Raw genomic sequence first — 22827 nt, forward strand, 5'->3', positions numbered from 1 at the left:
AGATATATTTTAAATTCTAAAGCTGGAAACATGCTTATGGAACAGGAATTGTATTCCTTAATTATCTTGAAGAGTTGGACTAACCCTACATTTTTAATCTTTTTTAGGATTTAGTTTAGAAGGATAAGAGGTTACAGCAGAGTATAAAATGATTTAGTACAGTGCCTACAATCTACTGGTACTTAATATACTTGATCATTGAAATACTTAAAATGATAGTATTAAGTGATTTATGTAGTTGATGACATAAATGATGATGACAGCCTTGGCTACAGAGTTGCATTCCGCTTGGCTTTCACACACTTTACTTGAAGACATGCATGTGTRAAGATCAGTAGCAATTGCCAATTTGCCTGATCTACCACATCACCATAGAAAAATTGCTACAGATTTTCCCCCCTCAGGTGCAATTTTGTCATACTCTATTAATCCTTTCAATCCTCCCCCAACCCGTGGACTTGTTGTATAGTAATAATCCCTGATTGTTGCGGTGAAGGAACATTGGAAAGTCTCTTCAGWCCGCAAGGCAGAACATTACAATGGTAGGCTATTAAATTTGGCTCTCACAATTCCCATTTGGATCAAGCCGGCTTGTCACAATCGTAACCAATAGCCACGATGTCAGGACAAATTATCACCAACATCCAGAATGTCAATTTAAAATTAACTTTGTGTCTCGCGTTGCTTCTTCAGGACCCAGAAAAAGGCAGAAGCCCAGCTGTATTTTTAAGGAGGGGAAAAAGTCTTAAATCAACACCTCATATAGAGTAGCCTCATTCACTTATGCTTGTCAGGTTTTCAGTTTTCCACTCCCAACGGGGAACTCTCCCACAGGATTGCAACCTATTGTGCAACTGAACAACTTGGCTTTCTTCCACCTGAATCTGTTAAAGAGAGATTTCTGGAAGCGTTCCTTTCCAGGGCTGCTCTAGCTAAAACAAGAGTCTCTATAAACACTACTAGTTCTCTTTTTAATTCAACATTTTTACACTGTAAAGTAATGTCTGGATCTCCCTCTCTCTCTCTCTCTCTCTCTCTCTCTCCCCTCGACACACACATGTGCACAGGCACAAATGAAGCCACACGGTTTCTATCCCAAATTGAGTATGTGTATCCCTATCGTTTTCCACTTAGTGATCTATTTTTTTAGGAAAAAAAGGAAAAACAATAAAAAACAACATTTATTTGGACCGATTAATTTAAATCTGTAAACCCTGRTTTAATTTTACCGACATGAAAAAGTAACAGTTGCAAACTCCAACCCAGGATTTGTGATTGATTATCTAGTGAACTCTTTAGAAAAAAACTTGTTTGCTTATTAGTTGTATTAAGGTCTATGTTCAATGACATATACAACCACAATCTTTAATTAAGTCTCAGTATGGAAAATGATAAATAATCACAAAATCAAAAAATCACAAAAATAATAGAACAGCCAAATCCTCAAAATCAACTACAAAACACAAGAAACTGAAAAAAGTCTGCTATCTCAGATATTTTAAATTGTAAAATTTTGTTTCTTACATTTTTTCTTACATTTTACTTATCTTTTAAAAAGATTTTCATTTCAGTATTATCTCATATGATCCTTTAGAACCCCAAGACCTTATGTTTTGCCCTTGAATAAGTCATGAATGCGACTACACGATTTATATGCTCTGCACATACTAGTCAAGTTTGTTAGCATACTGTTGCAGTCTTACTCACTCAGAGGCATCATGTACACTACATCCATATAACTGAGCTAGTTTTATTTATTTCTTTGATGTATATGCAGTATAACATGTTCAAAATTCTACACAGAAGAATCATATTTAAGTTTGATGTGAATCTACTCAAGTCTAACCCRAACTTAACACATTCATTACTGAAAAGAAAACTGGAATTACTTTCTATTATTAGTTTGAAAAACAGTATTGCAAGCTTRAAATTTCACTGTCAAATGTCAACATTTACAGTGTTAAACTTAATCAGAAATGATCTATGAGGAACACCAGTCATGTTGCCTTGTGTGCTTTACAAAACTGTTTGAAACAGTGGGGATACTCTTAATGTAAAACACTTAGCAAAAGGCAGTTTCTTGCATGAAGATAAAAGGCTCAAAAGCAATTAGTTTAGAAGATCTTAATGCCTGCTGAACAACTGTACACATTCAACATCTGACAGAGAAATCTGACTGGGAAAGAAGCTTTGGGTGTCCAGCTCTGACAGCTCAGGTTCAGTACCCACATTGTTTCCCAGACTGAGAGCTAGAAATACGTGCCAAACTCCAACAAGAGGAAAGTTCTATGTGGTTCCAATCCTGAAGACTTTCACATCAGTTAACAAATACTAAAATGCAAGTAAAKCCAAATGGAATAAGCAAGACTCACTGGACATATCTCATGCCCTCTTRCAGTAAGAAACACTCTCCCTTCACGTGCTAGCCAATACCTTAATGACATCCTTAGCTGCTTTAGTTCTCGTTTAGACTGTCAACAGCAAGGCTACAGGCAGGGATGGGCTGCTTAGGAGCCCAGCAGTTACAAACTGTTTAGCCCTTCTGCTCATAACCATGCTTTTGTCTAAAGGCATTCCTCCAGCCTACATTCACCTCAGATGCATATATACCATGGGTCTCTATAGGACAAGCTTGCTGTTGATCTGGACTGCAACTATACACGACCTTCAGACAGAGTTCACAGGAATGCTCAGCATCTGATTTTATCCTATAAAATAAATCTTCAGATGTCATTAAGTTAAAGCCTCGGATGTCTTTATAAACAAAGAGACCCTCCAGTACTTTCTGATGACTTTGTTTACTTTTTTAACTTGAAAATGTAAAGCGGTGAAATTTTGGATTATCATAAAAAGAAATAACAACGGTCTTTCTCAACGTGCCAAAAATGATTTGAAACTTCCTATGACACCCTAGCTATTAACTATATACCAGTGCATGCTCTCTAGGCAAAATGCATAAGGTATCTTTGGCCAACTTTGCTTATTTTTTCTGAGGTAAAGTCCTTGATATATCTCAATAAGTATATATAATCCTGTGTACATACATGCACACATGCATATATATTTCTGTACAAACACCAATGCATGCATGTGCATAGTGATAAGGCAACATGATGAGTAGCATTGCATGCTCCTTGCTTGAATTACTGTTAATAATAATAATAAAATAAATAAAATAAGTACAACTTAAAATAAGTATCTAAAACAACATGTGGTGCAGTCACTGTTATGCACCGGAAGGATCACAAATTTGGGATAAAGAGGTAGTATGAAACTTGATCAAAGTAGCCAGTTCCTGGAGTTTTTCCCAGCACAAAACATGCTTTTAAGACAGTGTGATTGAAGTCTTGCTCATTTTTTTCACATTAATGTTGTCATTGCTAATGATTCCTTTTAAATGTTCTAACTTCCAGACCAGATCATCTTTTAAGTTAAGTACCAGACAATATCCTTAGGATTTAGTTCCATAAACCTCATGAGTGTAACATGAGTCAAAAAGGTAGGCATTTCAAATGGACTTATTATCAACAGTAAAACTCCCCCAGATTTTAACAGAAGACTTTTGCTAACCCTAAATAGTTCTGATAAAATTTTCATCCCCTTGTGACCCAGTCACCTTCGTGCACAGAAGGCAGCGCAGGTACTTGTAGACCAGATGTTACGCGTAGTCTGTTTTCCTAAAACAAGTCTTAGGTAGGTAATACTATCATTGTGACCTTAGCAAATAAAAGAGAGTCACTGCAAAATAATGAATATCCTCTTGCAAAAAGAAAAGGAGAGCCAAATCAGGAGCAGTTTAATTTTCACCTTTGACAAAAGGAAGATGTTCACTTCCAGCTGTTTCCATTTTTAATTGATCATTTTTACGTAGTGAGTGAAAGCCAGCCAATTTTCTTCAGAGAAGTGCTACTATTCTCTTAACTCAGTAAGAACTGTATGCTTCTTATTGGTCTATTGCACCATGGGGATGAGATAAAATATGAAAGTAAGGATTTCTTTTTTCTAGCCTTGGAAATTAACTGTTAAGCTCAGTGGGGGCAGAAATGAAGGTGGCATTTAGATATAACTAATTTAGTATCAAACCAAAGCAGAGAGCCTTCTCAGGAAAGAAAGAGACCAAAGGGAACACAAAATTGTACCTGAATTATTTCTGAGTCAATTCCTATAAAAGCAGAAGAACTCTCTTTTATGCTCAAATGGATTACACATTTCCTTTTATAATATGCACATTGTTCACAGTTTTTAAAGATAATGTAATGAACAACAACTGCTAAGCAAGGAAGACTGAGGTTTTTTCGATACATTGAACTACAAGGCTCCCTTGAAAATGAGGCCTGGACTATATTCTAAAAAGCAGATTGTGGGATAGATCCTTACTTGATGTGAACTGACAGCGCTCTGTTGAAGTTTATTATTCAATTAGAATATGACATAACTGTGATTATAGTTGGCTGACATTATCATATTTTAACAGAATAACAAAACACAACTTGCAAATTTTGTTCTTTGTTTTATTTTGGTTGTTTTTAATTGTTTGATTTTCTTTTGTTGTAAAGAGTGTATGTTTGAGGGGATAAATTTTCACTTGTGCTGCCAGACCCAGCTAATCATTCCCTACTTATCCACATTTCTAAAGACCTAAGATTTTGTTTGAAAAGAGGCTTAGAAGCAATTGTCTTGTGTTCATTAATCCATAATCATTTGATTTCAAATCAGACTGCCAGCAGACATAACCTCTTTGCATTCCTAAAACAGAATTGATTTGATTAATCAAACTGTTCTGATTTAGAAAATTGTTTCCAGAATATTTTGTCCCTGACAATACTATGCAAATAACTGCTGATGTAGTGCTGCCATGCTCATCCTTCTGATATTGTTAGGTTTACCTCCAAGAGAACACTGAAATCCTACATCTAATGAAATAAATTATTCTGCCTAATGGTCATCGCCTTTAATGTGTGTAGTTGAGCCTACATTCTATTCTTGGCTTCAGAAGTCACCTGCTGTGATAACTTTAATATGTTTAATATGTTAATATGTTTCTCTATACCGTAATTTATCCTTTACTGAAATAACAATAATGAAACTTACCTATTGTAAAACACTTTGGAATTTATAGATGAAGAATACTCTATATAAACAAAATATTATTTTTATTTTCAGTGTTGGCAACCACTATCTGCTTCTTTGAAATAGATTTCATTTCATAAAAAGAAAGATTTAATTAAAAAAATCCAACTTCAGCCTACATACTTAACTGTTGTTAAAACAGCACAACTCTGTAACATGCTACAGACCTATGTACATCCTCATCTGATTCACTTCTTAACAAACAATGATTCCTCTGTGACAATATTTGCTCATTTTTCTGAGAAATAAGGCAAAGGTGAATGACAGTGTGCATGCAGTCCAGCCAAGAGAGAGGAAAAGAATGGAAGAATAGTCATGTTGTGTTATGTTGCCTTTGGTTAGCTGACATAAAGAGAAGCCGAAGTGCCTAGAAGAGATGGAAAAAATAAAGCCTATAGGCTCAACAGTAGGAATCACAAAATTTCCATCAAGAGATTTCTAAAAAGTGACAGCTCCCAAGCCACAGAAAAACTTCATGGACTTCAAAGATCAACAGGAATCATGGCCAGAAGGCTTCAGGAGAAGCAATGAAAGCTGTGGAGAAAGTAAATATCTGTTTTTCTGGGCTCTCTTAAACACGGCAATTGCCTGCAGAGGGCTGGTGCAAATACTGATGCAGCCAAGTGTGCTTCTTCCTGCCGATGCACTCTGAGGAGCACTCTGCAACTAAGCCACTGGGAGACTCCTCTGAACCTACAAAGAGTCTTGCTTTCCAGGAAAAACATATTCACAATTAAAATGGACTGTTCTTCCGTATTGTGTCAAATACCTACATTAACTGAGAATAGGAAAGAAACCTCAGCCAGCCTACAATAACTCTGCCAAAGTGCAAATTAGATTGCATTATTTCTCACTTCCCATTTGACAATCTGCTGCTTCTTATGAGTCACAGAACAACTGATTATGGAGCTTCTACTATGATCTTAGCTTAAGCCCACCATATTGTTTTAGTAAGCGTCTTAAGAAATATTTCTGTACTTTAAAGTGACCATTTTCAGTACTTCTCGGAGAGAAATTAGCTTACAAGCATTCAGCGTATATGCAGCCTCACATCATTCACCATGTGGTAAGAACATGCACTAAAACATTTATGGGTTTACTAACAATGCACTTAGATTTTATAATTGATGTGTATTAACATCAGAAAGGACTGTTAGTACTTGCATTAGTTATTTGTTTATGATTTGTGCTAGATTTTGCTTTCTAAAGTTTCATGTATTTATTGCATTTTGAACCATAGTGTGTATTCAGTGATAATTGCTTAGAATTACAGAACAGTTGGTGATTTCTTTTCATTTTTTGGCAGAGATCTAAGGATTTATCGTAAGGCTCAGTACAAGTGGAAAAAATGCTCACTTGTTTTAGAAATAAAAAGTCCAACTCTTGCTTGCTACACTACTATAAAATATGAGTAATTTCACTGGAGAAAGGGAAGTCAAATGAGAGGAAAATCAGATGCTATAATTTTAAAGAAGACGTGCACACTTCTCTAGGTGGCAAACCTTGCAGCATTAGCTATCTTGCTTTAAGACAGAGATGTGGTCAAAAGTGAAAGTGCTTTTAGACTTTCAACTATTCTCAACTGGGCTTTTGCCCAGCATGCAAATTAGCATAACACACTGTCTGTGTTAAAAGAAAGGTCCACGACTCAAACAGCAGGAGTGCTGCAAGTCAAAACTCAGTTACTTGAAAGAACTGAATAAGGAAGTCTGAGGGTTGCATTTATTTATTTATGTTTTCATTAGCAGGAAAGATGTGTCCCATCATATCCTTGTATTTAGTCCAACGATCTATCACCTGACTTTGCAAATGTTATACTGCTGGGAGATGATTATCACAGTCTAAGTTTAAAATAATAAGTTTCAGCTCAATTGAAATGCAAAGACAAAACACTGCATTCCTTTCCCAGCTGAGCTTTTATTTAATGTGCCAGATTAAGAAGCTTGCTCTACTTCACTGGATCAGAGTCAACACAGTTCGTTCAAGAAACTCGCAGATAGGAGGAAAACAGGCCTTAATCAGACAAAATTTTCATAAAACAGATGGGCATTTTGCCCAGGTATGTTCTACAGGATTTTTTCCTCAGTAAAGTCTTCAAAAGTGGACTGTTGTTTTCATATCCATATTTTGAGATAGCTACATCAATCCACAAAAGCTTGTAAATCCAAGTTTCTCACTTTCCCATACTTATCAAGCTTACATCAACTGCARAACTCCTAAATTTCCCTGAAGAAAATTTCCCCGGCAAGTTAGTACAGCATAAGCTGAAGCTCCAGCGTTACTGGATTTCATAGTATGGCTCCCACTGCTTCGTTTAACTACCTCAAACTCCCACCAAGCCCTGGACTGAACACGACTCTTTTGTCGCCTGTAGTTAGAAAGTAATGACATCTATTTCGTAACAGTACAAGTTTCTGCTAAGGGCACAGATGGAAATAAAAAATTTTGGTATGTCCTCAAGCTTTCTCTCACAACACAGCCAACCATGACATCTCTCCATACGGAACTATTTTATTCTTTTAAAATGGTGGGTTTGCATGTTCAACTGTTTCCATGAATATATGCCTTTAAAATTTTCTATAGATTTCATGCTGTTCTTGCTGTTCCTAAGATGTTAAGTGTTACAAACATGTTAAAACCCAAAGTGAATGAATGCAGATTGGAATTGCATCACAGAAATGTTTATCACTAGACAATACCTAATAAATGCTGTCTGTAGGCATAAGTAGCTCAAAAGTGAGCCATAACAGAAAGCATCCATGTAATAACAGAAATTATTATAWGATGTTTAAAACTATTCATTGCAGGTAACCCCGTGAACCATACCACAGCTTAAATCTGCATTTTTAGTTTGTCTTCAGCTACCATGCACTTTATCAGCAGGATTCAGCTTTGGCTCTTTAAGGATATATACAATACCTATGACAAACTGAACTGAATTCAGAAGTCAGAACTATGTATTGGRTACAACACTATAGCAGAGCACTGCTTGAAAAAGCATCAGATAGGCAATTTGCTGGTTAAAAMTTAATTGTAGAGAGGGACTGAGTCCAAGGTTTCTCAATACTTGTTATTTAAAGTGAATTAATGCTTCATATTAAAAAAGGAGATTACTCAAGAAATTTCAGAGAAATTTGAGTGCCGCAAGAAAGAGAAAAAAAGAAAAAGAAAAAAGAAAGGAAGAAAAAGCAAGCTTATTGCACAGATATGAGGAGACAGATTCAGATCTTGATTACATGCAAAATATCACTGAAAAATACCAGTGAAATGGCTGTAATTTCAAAAATATAAAATTAATGGCTGTGAAATCAGAACTGCAGCCAGACAGCCTTTATCCCAAGATTACTATAGGCAGCTCTAGCCTCGACTTAGAAGCAAATGATATTAACATCTTATTGGCCTTTTTCCATGCCTATAAAGTGGCATTAGTGTAAATGTGACTCAGACTTGGGATCCCTGGTCATTGTCGCAGCCAAGAGCCTAAGTATATGAAACCTCCTTGGCTCTGGTAAAACATTAGTACTAAATTCTGGGAAATGGTAACACTGATTCATCTCAAAACAGTCTATATATAACAGCAAGACTAGGCACACATAAAAATTATGCGCTATCTTGCCTCAAGGTTAGCAACATATTCCTAGTAGAAGGAAAAATGTTATTTTCATTCCCTACAATCATGTGATAAATAGCTGTAGGGCAGATTCAGCAAGATCTCGAAGGTTGTGATTTTACAATGTAATGAATGTAGGTCTAGTTTTTTGCCATCTGAAAAAGCAACAAAACAAAGCAGGACTTGTCAGTATTTTGCTTATGGCAGAAATCAGACAATGTCCAGGACCCTTTATGATATACTGTTAGTGTATCTTCGTGCTTCTTAACTAGTTTGATTACAACACTGACTCTAGTACTGCAACAGCTCTGCTCTCCAGTGCGTGGCATGATTGGAAAGCAGTAGCCAGCAGGTATCTCATGCGAGTGGGAAATGTCTCCTGCTGAGTAACTACTGACTGTGAACCAGACACACCGGTAGGTCAGTGTATTAAAAAAAATACATATATATATTGAGATCTTGAAAAGGAAGGGATCCTTAAACAGGTGGACCGTCTATGTAAGATAAGAGGCAAGCAAATTATCTAGAAAGTTCAGAAGGAGAAAGTACAAAAGAAGTCATTGAGTTTAGATCAAAAATTAAGAAAGGAGACAGCAGTGCAGGAATATTTTAAGAAATATAAGAGAGAGGGGAAAAGAAACAAACAAAACAACTCAAGCAGGAGGACAACGTAAAAAAACAACTGTATATCCAGATTGCAGATTGCTTACCTAAAGTAAACAGCAAGTGTTAAGGCTGTTTTAAAGGAATGATAACCCTTCAGTTGATAGCAATTCAAGCCTATAGCCAATTTCAGACTGCCAAAGGTGGGAGAGACAAACTGAGAAGAACAGGTAGACTTAGGAACAGGTAGACTCGTATTACAAAACAAAAAATTGGAGAAGGCAGTTTATGCTCAGAACTGCTTACCTCAGTTGCAAAGGAAGTGTCCCTTATTCCTCTTATACTCATTTATTGTCAAGATTGGGTAGACAGTGGAAGAAATGTTTTATTCTGATCATGCTTCCTATAAAATACTGTGTTTTACTGCAGTAAAAATTGAACACGGGCACATCTATACCATTATCGTCACAATTTAATGGTGTGTGTTAAATTAATGTTTTATTTTGATGCTTCCTATTAGTCCACTTCTGGGGGCTGACTGAGCTTCATCCATTGTATGAAGCTGCTCCGCTTGATGCAATCATGCATCATTTTCAAAAGGGTAGCACCAAGATTCAAGTAGATACGAAAAGCATATTGGAATTATAACAGATGGTACTGCAAGCCTGGCAGGAACTTCTAGGCATAATGCTGCTAGTATCATCAGGCATAATTGTGAAAATACAACAACAACTGTACTTCGCATCAGCCACAAGTCCTGTTTGATTTTTGTATGATTAGATAGTGTGTGTGTGTGTGCGTGTGCATACATGTTTATGTATATATGTATGTATTACAATATAGTTGTACTTTACATCACTCTGGAAGTGTAAAATGGCTCAGAATAACTAGAAATATAGTTCATACCTTCACAAAGGCACCTTTACATTACAACATAGTGTAACTTGCTTTTACACTGAAATAGATAGTGCAGCATAAAATCCTGCTAATGATAAGGTACTGTAGTTTCACCTGTATGTAGCCAGTTGAGATCAACCCCAGGTGTATTGTTCAGGGCTGACCTCAACTAACTACATCAAGGTACCAAATACCCGCTCCTTGTCTCCACAAGGATTTTACATTTAAACAGCTACTAGACAATGGCTATCTTGATGTAAAATACACCTTTTTTTGCAGTGAAGACACAGCCTTAACACAAATGAGAAAAAGGCACATCACGTTTAAAGAGTAATGAGTGTACATCACAGTCAAAATGTAAATGAGATCATTCTATCTCAGTCGACTGARTTGTTCAGATTAACACAAGGGCTAAATTTCTCCCTTTGTATTTTAAAATATTTCTGAGAGCTGTGAAATTTACTGGAGAAAATGTGAAAGAAATTGGCTTCACAGATATAAGAAGTCATATGCTTCTTTTGTGTATTTACAAGATTGCATCTTTTCGTGCAAGAGTTAATGCACTCTGTGAAAGTTATTATGCCTTGGCTTATAAACTTCAGCTGGATGTGGTGGCAGTTCAAATTTCATGACAAAATGCTAACTTATCTTTGCTATTCAAAAAACTAATGAGGTGGTAAATAGTTGCAGAGCAATGTTACATGCAATGATCTCCAGGTTTTGCAGGTTTCTCATTATCTGTGTAGCTGTATACACAAAAAGTAATGAAAACCCAAAACAAGCAGCAGAAATTTAAGGCTTTAAAACTAGAATAGAATTATGTTGCTGTTTTCTACAGGTAGTATGATAAATTTAAGCAATCTCAAGAGAAGGCCCTCGATATTCCAGCWAGGGTTCTCTGCTGGGTCTGAGGTCTCACGGGCAGTGCTTAAGTGAAGATCACAATTAAGTTAACCTTGCTGATTTATTCCAACACTTGTTTTATACTTGCAGAAGAAATGGCATAATGTTAAGCAGTCTTAAGGCTTYTCTATGTTATGTTTGTTGCCTACAGCTTTAAACTGACGCTGCTGTTGTAGCTTCCCTATCAGATTCCAGATGTCATGAGTTGCGGCAAACAACAGGACACCAGGCAGAGGACTCTCCTGACCTCAACTATCTTTACAGAGGATATCAGGAAGCACATTGTAACACTCCTCACTAGCTCGAGTCTTTCTAAAACTGAACTTCAGCAATAATTGAATTCTCAGGTTAAGCCACTATTTAGCACTAGGATATGAAAATGTTAAAAAAAWGCCAAGCAGGAGATAAGACTAGAGGATTTTTTTTTAATGGGGTCACCACTGATTCAACAACAGAAGTTCCAACAGCAGGAATTACTTCTGCAACATATTTATCACAGACAAAAGTCACAAATAGCAACAAGAAGTACTCTGTCTGGAGAAGTACTTTGTCTGGAGTTGATCTGCACCATCTCTAAAGCATCTTAGTAGGCACCGCATGCCTGTTGAAAAGTGCTCAGCATGCTGCTTTAAACAAGCAGATTCGTGGATCAGTGACATTCTGCATATCACAGCAGCACTGCCAGCTTTCTTACTAAAAGACTTAGAATAAGTTTTTCTGCAAGTCCAGACATCCACACTGAGCTTTTATCCATTCTGAAATGTAAAGATACATAAATGTTTTCGTCTTTCATCCCAYTCCCCCTTGCAAATTGCTGAATTCAAGAAGCACCAGCCAGTAACTCAATTGCAATCTTCCGTGTTCTGCTTTGTGATTACTTAYGATTTTTTGTCTTTGTTTTCAGAATCAATTTGCTATCATAACTCTCAGTGAAACACCACACCTATCACAGATTGTGAATGCCCTATGCCATTTGAGAAAAAAGCATGAACAATCTCCTTATAAAATAAGGCAAGCAAACAAAACATATATTAAAGAGTTATTTTATCTGCGTGCTTCAACTATGACAGATATGGGATGGCTACAAAAACAGCTCGTGAAATGCAGCAGGCTAACTGATACTCGAGGATTGCACAGTACTCCAGCAGCAGTAGAATATACATTCACAGCATTTTTATTGTGTATTTTTGTAATACAGATGTTACCTACTCTGAGAAAACCTGATTCAAACAAATACTATATGAATTCATATTACACCATATGAAGCAAGTTCCACTCCTCTATTAGTAAGGTCTTCTGCGCTCCTGGGATGCCTATRTCATATCAATTACATTAAAATGCATGCATGTAACACTATGCAACCTGCACCCTATAGCTTCCCTGGCTACTTACAAATTCCACCGATTTAGAGATACTKCAGGTTTTGATATGCAACTTGAGGGCAGATACGTTTACTCCCTCAGTTCCAACTATAACCAGAAGGAGCTGCGCCAGTTAACATTTCTGCAAACCCACAGTTACGAAGTTGGCCCTCGTTTCTCCTCTGCCAATCCTTCAGCTCAGTTTTGCAATCCAAATTTAGTACGTCACCAAGTTACATAGGGGAAATGTGTTTTACACTTTGCAGGAGTAGATTTTCTCCTCAGATTTATATTAATATCTGAATTTTTTTCTAATTGGGTTCTTCTAAATAAAGTGGAACAAGTGAAAGCAAATATCTAGCTAGTTTAGAAAGCATTTTACTTCCCATAATATGCTTCTATGCACATATGTTTCTGAATGCATATACTTCAACTCTTAATGAAGCCAGCTGGGTCACTGTTAGGCCTGACCTACTGCAACRTATGGTTACGAGTTTGGTGTGCTACAACAGACATTATACAAAATGTACTGTGACAGCATTCATTTGAGGGAAAATTTCAAATTTCAGATTAAAAAGAGAAACAGGAAAGGACAGTGACAGTATCTAGTAAAGGAAGAAGATGTACTTAAAACATCAGCCTAATGACAACTATTTTTCATATCATCTATAATGGAAGCTTAAAGACTGAAATACTCCAGAAGCCATTAATTTCTCAGTATCCTGTGAGGAGTAGAATATTTCTTAATCAACTGCAGAAGTAAAGAAAAAGACTTTAGCAAAGTTGTGCAATAGTGGAATCCAGAGATGTTCAGATAGTAATAGGTATCACCACAGAATCACAAAAGTGCATTAATTTCTTAACACTCTTGAAAAACGCCTTGCATTTTGACAGTTTCTTAGTCCAGAGTTTGAAAAAAACACACTAAGAAACCAATATTTGGATTTGTAATCAGGGAAGCAGACTAAAAAGATAAAATTGTTAAGAGATGCAAATACTGGCTAACAGTTCTAGACTGTACATTTGCTTTGATGTATCCGAAGGCCTACGCAGCCTCTCCAGAACTAGCCTTACTCTATCAGTTAAATATTTTGGCCTGGGTGAGGTTTATTGAAATGTATTAATTCCACACAAAAATTAAGGAAAACAATAGTAAGAATTTTTAAATCTCAGTCACACGCGTGTAAATCGCATTCACACGTGACTCACAKTCACATTCGTACAATTCACAGCAAAACGCAACTGCAGTTTCAGCGTCCCCCYGGACTTCACCAACGCTCTCAGAAGAGTGGGCACCAGAACGCGAGGCAAACACCATCAGGGCACCTCAGGCRTCGCGTCCCTCGGCCGTCTCCACGCTGCTCCTCTACTTTCACAGTAAAGGCAGGCAGTGCCATTTTTAACTAATTGCAGCTTGAGGAAAAAAATAGGGAATTGTAACATAAAAATAAAATGCCAATCATAGGCAGCGGCTCATCTATCTCATCTGATTTTGTATTTCTGGTGACTGACAACCTGGTTCTCTTGTAGCATGSAGAGGCAAAGGCAAAAAACCAAACAAACAAACAAAAAAACCCACAGTTTTCGTTTCCCATTGAAATGTTTGACAGATTTAACAGCTTTCTGAAATGAAACTGATGAAATCTCCACTAGGAAAGTCCATCTCCTGTTCACAGGAGAGAATAAACTTCAACAGGTGAGGTTCACTGTCCTTAGACAGATGCAGATTTCTTTTTTCTTTTTTTTCTTTCTTTATTTACCTGGAAGTTGTTAAAAATATGGGAGATGACTCCAGCTTTACTACTGGTGCGTAGTCTGCTGCGGATGTTGCAGTCTTCACCATGATCCATATTACAGGGTACTATCATCACAAACTGAAGGCAATTTCAAATTCTGTTACTGGTAAGACTAGTACTTTCCTGATACTTTGACTTGTATTTTTGAAGTGACAAAAGTGAAACAATCTGACAAGTGACTGAAAATTCAGACAGCTATGGACACGTATCTAAAACTGAGAGGTAAAAATAGCATTTTTACACTATGATGAGAATGGTCAGATGTAACAGAGGTTAAAGATCAGAAGTCTGTAACCCCTTTTTTCTACTTAAAGTAGATTCACAAGATGAGGTATCAAGGAATGTGTATCACTGAGGAAAAACAAAAATACTCCACATAACACCAAACCAAAATAAATAGCATTTCACTACACTGTCTTCCTAAAAAAAAAGACAGCTGCCCAAATAGCCTGATAACATGTTAATAAAAAGTCAATAAAAATATTGCTGTTGATTCAGGAGCCTTTGGATTTGATCCAGTTGCCCCTTCCAAAAGTAACTGTGCATACCATACATTTTTGGTTGCATATACACTATTCAAATAAAATTGTTTCCTACAGAAATACTTACTCTTAAACTCTTTCATTGACTTCAGTGAAAAATCTGGATTGGATCTTCCTCGTCAGTGGTAATTATGTGCAGGATTCATTTCACACAGCTTTTTCCATCAACTTTGGCAACTAGTTTTAACAAGCATATTTTCTTTAGGACAGAATAAATTTTGAATCTCTGTGAATCATCATAGATTTGATGTACAATTAGAAGTTAGATGAGATGAATCCCACCATAATATCAAAAGAAGCAGAATCAGGTACAGATGCTACCTGTTAGTATACTGTTGAAAATGATACAGAAGAAATACCTTATTTTTGTGAACATTTTCAGAATTTAGGCCAGATCCACAAACAGAACTTGGGTACCTGAAGCAACCATAATGTTTAAATATATACAGCATATACTGCAAGGAGGGGGGTGGCATGAAAACAGCATTCACAAAAGCCAGCCCACTAAATAGAAACCTGCTATAACCACAGATCAGTCCCCTTTGGATTTTACATCTCATTCTACACAGGAAAGAGGTGTTCTCTTTAATCAAAATTCACAAATCTGCACCCTTTACTGGAGTTCCTGGACCTATTCCTGTAAAAGCAAGGTATTATAACTTTCTTCCAAAATTGTTGCTGAAAGAAAATAGAGACACATAGAAACCTTTTAAGTAGTTAAAATATTCCACCATAAAGTTCAAGATCTTCCTTCAAATCCTCCACTTGTCTTAAGGAACCTGAGTGAACGCTCCCTTTAAGAATAGCCTCTATAGATCAGATATAGAGACATATACATCCTACATTTCACATATCCTACTATTACACCAGAAACACAATTGCCTCAGTATCTTACAAGTTTCTAAGGAACAGAGATTTTGAGACAGGATTTAAAATATAGTCCTAGAAACCTAACATGGCATTTTAATGGGATTCTCTTTCAGATCCATTATAACCTGTCTATGCATCCACAGTCCAGATAATCAACATTATTTTGCTCCCAGCAGGTTTAGCTATTTAAAAGAAATTACTGTGAGACACCAACCAAAGAGAGGCTACAGGCATGGCAAATACCATTCACAACCGAAACATGAACTGCCTCTTAGTTTTTTTGGTGTTTTAAAGGCTGTATGACCATGTAAGGCATAGGCTAAAAGTAATTCATTTAAATAGAAAGTATTGTACAGGCATCTTTTTATGGAACAGTTAAGAAAAACAAAAATTGCATAATTTTATCACTAACACACAAGGAGGTACTAAGAATATCCTGCAAAATTGCAAGTAAAAGTAGTTGCATCTAATATCCAATTTGACTGTAAGGAGTGAGGGAGAACAGAAAAATATGAGTTTGAGACAACTAAGCATTTTACAGATTCTTTCAACTGTATCAGTGAGGATGAATATTGAATTTATTTTTTTGAAGTGAGGGTGGGGGGAAGTTGATGTTTTAAAGTGCTATACAGACCTTGTTCTTATGAATGGGGGAAAGGAAAGAAAGGAAAGAATAAAAATCTGATAGCTAATCCTCTACTTTTTATCAAATTTGCTCAAAGTAAAATAGTTCTAAGTACACTTGAGTCTGAATTCATTTTATATATTTTTTTTAGATTTTGAAAGTATTATCTCAGTGTTATCTTACTGCTTTTCTAAAGAAGTTAACATCAAGAAGAGCTGCAGATGGCATAAATTACCAGATTTACTCCAGTTTGGGATTTGGTTTCAAATTTTGAACTGTTACAGTAAGAAAGGGCTCTTTATATTCTTGTAGGAATAAGTCTGCATACTCCAGAACAATTTTCATATTTGTACACAAAAAAAATCATGCTGTATTTTGCAAAAGAAATGGCAAAACTACAACATCAATTCATAGGAAACTACTGAATCTGTACACCAACTGGAGTTAGTTCTGGATGACCTCCTTACAAATGGTGAATGACCCAAGTTTCCCACTTTGTGCAACAGAAGATGCAGGACAACCTAAGCCTAGACATTAAAACAAACCCCCCACCCAACTCACTAGCTGTAAAAGGGGAAAAAAAGAAAAAAAGAAAGAAAAAGAAAGCACAACTTTAGGGACTACTACATTTTAGATACCTCAGTGTCTAAACGAATCAGATTTGTAAGCACCTCTCTCTGTATCATCACTCATAATTCATGGCACTCACAAAACTGAAAATGAAATGAGAAAGCAGGTCAAATCTTCCCAAGATCTGAAATTCCAGATTTTTTTTAGGGTGATCAACATGCAATTAATATAAAGTTATAGTGGGCCAAATGCTTCTCCGAATAGTTAGCTCACAGAAATAATCTACATGTGGTTTTGTACCACTGCAACAATGTTGCTTTGCAAAAATAATTTCATTTATTTGTTTGTAAGTTTTCATCATAGCACAACCAGTATAGTATGGCAATTATACCAGTTTAAGGTATCTTTTGTTAGTTTGTTAGTAATGGCTGTTTCTGTTGTCCGAGAGTTTATAGCTTACTGGAACACAATCTATTACAACAAAATTAAAAATTATTGCAACTATATTAGAAGGAGCTATTTTATATGATATTTTAATTATAAAGGAACAAACAAATTTAAGATGATACGTATTTTGTGTCTAGACAAACACTTAAAATCTCAATTAGGTAAAACACTAACACTTACATCGCAGTGCCTTGCTGAAAGACACCAATGCAAATAAATAAAAGAGGCCCCCTCAGTTTTTTAATAGACATATCTCAATAAAATGTGATAGTGTCTGTTCTTTTCTTATTTGCAGCCTAGAAAAATCTTTTTCTAGTCAGTTGAATATTATCTCATGTAAGCCAGAAATGAACTGACTAAATGCCTATATCTGTCCATTGGGATAAATCATTTTACATATGTTCCAGCACAGGCTGTAAAGTCAAAGCAATGATAAAAGAAGAAAGTAATAGATGTATTTTTTTTTTCTTAAGCACTGATATGGAGTCAACACCAACATTATAGAATGCATGTGAAATGGTTATGCTTGAGCAGCAACTGAAGAAACTTGTAAGTATAGATTTAAAGACCACCATGATATTTTGAGGGAGAAGACGATAAGAAAATGCCACTATTATTTATATTTCCTGTTAGATCTTACAGAAAATGTTATGTCCTTTTGGTCAGTTATATTCTATATATTAGGTGCAAATAAGTCCTGGAGTAAGAAGTTACAGCACCTTATGAAATATATGAAACTTGAACTCTGCTACTCTGGAGTTGAATCTGCGTATGAAGATTGGTCCATTAGGTATTATGCATTTTCCCTTTGATGTAATATGCAGTATATACTATTTCTCATAAATAGACGAAAAGTTCTACTGCAAACATGAGATTCTAGAAGTGATGAAGCAATTTTCCTAGGGTTTGAAATATGAACTTCAGACAGGTAGACTGTGTACTTAAAGAGTTTCTGAATATAAATGGGTCACAGTTTTCATATCTTTAACATCTGTTGTTTATACCCAAGAAAGCACATCAGGGGCAAGAAAATTAATTCCCCAATTGCTGTCAACTGAGTTAGAGAACAGCAATAAACAGCTTACTGTAAGCCTCTAGCTACAATAAAATTGCTGTCAATAAAGTGTGGCTGATACAGTTTTGCCGTGCTAGAAGAATAGATTGTTTGGAAGTGAAAACCTGAAATGGAAACTAGAAAGATCCTTCCTTCTTCCTACATACAAAAGAGCATTATCACAGAATTCCAATAGTATTAAAGTCTCAGGATCCAATTCTCTGTCCCAGGTGTGGCACTAATGTATTAGCATTTGTGAAACTTCGGCTTTGCAAATTCAGAACAGAAGCAACCCCAGTGATTCAGAAAAAAATCTTTTGCATGGTAAACTGATTGAAAGAGAAAGGATGCTTGCTAAGCTCTTACTGTTTGTATCTGTATACAAAAAATGTACCCTACTGTAGTTTAGCATTTCTACTGTCACTATTGAAAATGGTATTATAGCTTAAGGTTACGTTCAGATTTCCATTATAACCCCTAGTTTTCACATGCTCTTTACTTTCTGAAAAATTCTTCTTTTCAGATGAAATTTTCCATGGTTGGTCTCAGCTCAAAGATGAATTTCTTTAGACAGTTGAGCAAAATCCGTTAACCTATTTTTCAGTTATACGAGGATAGAAAAAATATACTGTACATTTTCAGTATTTCTAATATTTTAGTATACATATATATATATAGAAATATCTATAACCTAAAAACAATTGAATTTTACATGCAGACATTTTCCATTGATCCTCACCCAAGACTAATACCCATGCTAACATAAAAAAAAATAAACAAAAAAAAAGTAATTGTACTTTTTCTACTAAGCTGTAAAACAGTTCCACTAAAAATAATACCACATATAGAATTATAGAATGCTATGGTTATGGAATTTTATTATTTACAGGTGATGTAGATTCTGCATTGTTATTCCATTGAAGATTTCCATCATCTTATGCACCTTGAAATTGCCACTCCCAATGTATCAGTGCCATTCATGTTTCCAGCTTTTCTTTTCTCTTACATAATTCCTAAAATTACAAATTTAAACATGCCAGAGTAAGGCAATGTCAACTGCATTTGCCACCAAAAGTGTAAGTGATTGGCATTGATCAGTGGGAACCTGGCTACTCATTCCTCGATCAGGCAAGAAGTCCATTGCCTGAAAAAGGAGTAATGTAAGCTCCACAGAGCTTATGATATTGACTATATATGATTAGAAATATATCATAGTATGGAATGCATTTAATATGTCAGTCAAGCCCTAGATCCTTTCTTTCTGCCATCAGAGCACAAAAATAAAGGGACAGTGCTAATATATATCCAGCTTTCCTGAACCTACTAGAACTGTGCACATTGCCAGAATTAATAAATTATCATCTGATACACAAAAGTGCTTAGAAGATACTTACAACTACGTTTATTGAAGGTGGCATTTAAAGTCATTTGGACTTTAAAGATCAGCTTCAGTCCCTCTGACTTTAAATGAAAGCTAAGCACATGCCTAAATGCTATTTGATTAGGAATGAAGACTGAAGATTTTGCTCATAACCCTTACTGATAGATAYTTTCAGACCTATGTTATTTGTCACTGTTGTAGTTCAAATCTGATTAAATGAAGTTATTATAATTTAAAACTGGGATAACCAAAGTAAATTGGCCACATTTTCCCTTATTATTCAATCTATTGTTAATCTAGCAGCAGTAAGTAGGAGTTTTTTGTTTGTTTATTTGCTTTTTGTAAAAGGTCTTTCAAATAGAAGAATACAACATGTTGTYTTCTACTATTTTTCCGTGTAGTTGTTTGGTGTAGTGACTTACTAAATTTGAAGTGCATTTTAAAGTTCAATCAAATACTGAAAAGAACACTGATTGAGAAGCCTGCATAGATTTCAGTATTCTTTATGAGTCATAGTACTGATTTTGGAAGCTTAGCTATATGAGCTGGTGCTGTGTAACATCCTTTCCATACTCCTAATYATGTTAATTAGCATTTAGAACAATCCCAAGTTCAAGTATTCAAAAATGCTCTTCTCAGAGCATCCACCAGGTTTTTCTGCAACATAGGCACTTGAAGAAGGCTTTGGTTTTTATACTGGGTACTGAAACATCAGCCTGTGCAATTCAAGGTGATACGCAAAGACTTACCCACAGAATTTCTACTACATTTATTGACAATTGCACAGAAACTGCCCAGCAAAAAAAAAATGAACAAAATTATATTGACAATCTATTTTTGAATTCTAAAAGCTTTCTTACTTAAGACCCATTTCTAACAGATTTTTAGGGCCAAATTCCCATTTAAGGTAATGGGGTTTTGCTTGAATAAAGTCAAAGTGTTGGCTTGGGTCTCAGCTCACTGTTAAGTTTAATTTACCTACAACTTTTATTGTATGCATATTTTGCTTTAACTGAAAGAAACTGTAAGTAAAAACGGAGGATGCTAACATTTCTTAGATATATATACATTTCATATTTCGTCTTTCCCTATCTTAACACTCTCCACAATTCCACACCCTTTCCAAACCACATAAAGAAGACTTGCTGAAGCTGAATTCCTGTATTTTTAAAACTTCTAACATAATCCATAGAGAAATTTATCATTTTAAACCTAAGAAAACAATACAGTGACACAGAATTAAATATCTTTCCATAGAGTGGTTTAAAAAATGTTCTTCAGACTGTGACATTAGTTATTTCCTACTACGCTGTAAGAGTTTAAGACTGAATATTTGCCATCCTCTATAACATGTCTAAAAAAGGCCTATGAAAGTGTATTTAATTCCAGTGCCAAAGAATATTACCCAAGATGCATCTTAAATTCAAGAACTACGGATAGAGCAATATTAAGACTGCTAATGATTACTAACACTGCTGGCTGTACTCCTCTAGCCAAGAGTGAGAAGTAGACATAAAAAGCTTACTTCCTGTAACACTTATCATTGGGAAAAAAAAAAAAAAGAGAGGCCACCTCCTCTTTCCCCACAGACTAAAAATACACAAGGTCAAATTAAATAATTGTCTACCTAAGAAAGAGTTGTATTTTCACTTATATTACAGGTTTTGCAGGGAGTGATCCAAATCATATGAGTATCCACTGACTTCAAACGAAGTTAGTAAGACTAGAATGAAATTTGAATCAGGTCCATATACAAAACTATGAATATACTGATACTGTATATATATATATAATTAAACCGTAGCCAGCGTACTTAATGTAATAACATAGGTGAGTCTGAAAATGCTGTGTGTCCTTTTTTCTTCTTATATTCAATGTCACTGTGCAGAGCTTATGCATTCTATTAGGTAAATCACTTTTCTGATCTTAACTTCCTCAAGATGCTGTGAGGGGATTAAGTCTGAGTCTCCTAATAGAATTTGGAAAGCTAATTTAAGCTAAATTAACATYTCTGAACAGAAAAAGGAGTGTGTGGGTGGGGGGTGTTACATTTTGTAACTAAAATGGGGGAAGAACATTCTTCTCATGAAAACTTCCGCCACGTAACCACAGATTATCTAGAGCTCTTCCATATTCAATGTTTTTTTCTTTTTGAAAACAGCTATATTTTTTAACCTACGCTGACAGTATGTATATGGTGCTGCAAAACAGCCTAAACACCGCTCTGAGAGTTTACTATGCTTTAAAGTCCCTTGAAAGGTTAAGGTTTTGTGAGATGTTTTTGGTGTCTCATTTTAAGTATGAGTAGTTTTAGAGCAGCTATGTTAACAGACCTGCCTCAAAAGTGCTTGTTTTATTCTTAGTATCTTGTTAGTGTGACACCTTACAGACACCCAAAGTCAAGACACTGTTCTGGGAACATCACATTCATCTTAGATAAGGCTAATGCAACAGCAAGAGAATGACTTTATCCTAAACTTGGCTACTGTCAAAATCTTTTTGCAAAGACAAGCTTAAATGTGTCTCGCTCAATTCTCTAAGATTCATATCCCTAATAAATTCAGACAAATCACCATAATTTGGAGGGTACAACGCCGGCAGGAATACAAACGTGATCGCTAGCACCTAAAAAGTTGATGCAGTGAAAGCTAAGCACTAAGAAAGCTCCTTTGCAAACACACAAGCTTAACTACTGGCCACTCCAGTGCAACTATCATTAAATAAAAGGTTCTTTGGCTGTAATATCAGCTTGATCCTTCCCTCCCCCCTTTTCCTATCTACTGCAGGACTGGCATCTGGCCAGCATAAGCGACATAGTACCTTAGTGCCATCTACAGGCTATAYTGACATCCTAATTTAGTGGCAAAAGACAAGCACCAATAAAATAAATTAGACAGCRCTGCATTTAAATCTTTATTAGCAAGGAATTATTAGACCTAAGAAAAACTAATGCTGGATTTGGTTGAAATACGAGTTTCTCAGCCTCCTAATCCCTCTTCATATGGTGTATTTCACAGTTTAAAATGAGTTATGACAGA

At 35.7% G+C, this 22827-nt stretch overlaps 1 protein-coding gene across 3 annotated transcripts in view; it reads right to left on the reverse strand.

The window, feature by feature from the left end:
* The window catches only part of PCDH9 (protocadherin 9), a 673230-nt gene that overhangs the window by 644573 nt on the left and 5830 nt on the right, over positions 1–22827 (reverse strand). The gene's annotated exons all lie outside the window — the stretch shown is intronic.

Source organism: Rhea americana, unplaced genomic scaffold (assembly GCF_003343005.1).
Source record: "Rhea americana isolate MKP2758 unplaced genomic scaffold, rheAme1 scaffold_3, whole genome shotgun sequence".
NCBI lineage: Eukaryota > Metazoa > Chordata > Aves > Rheiformes > Rheidae > Rhea > Rhea americana.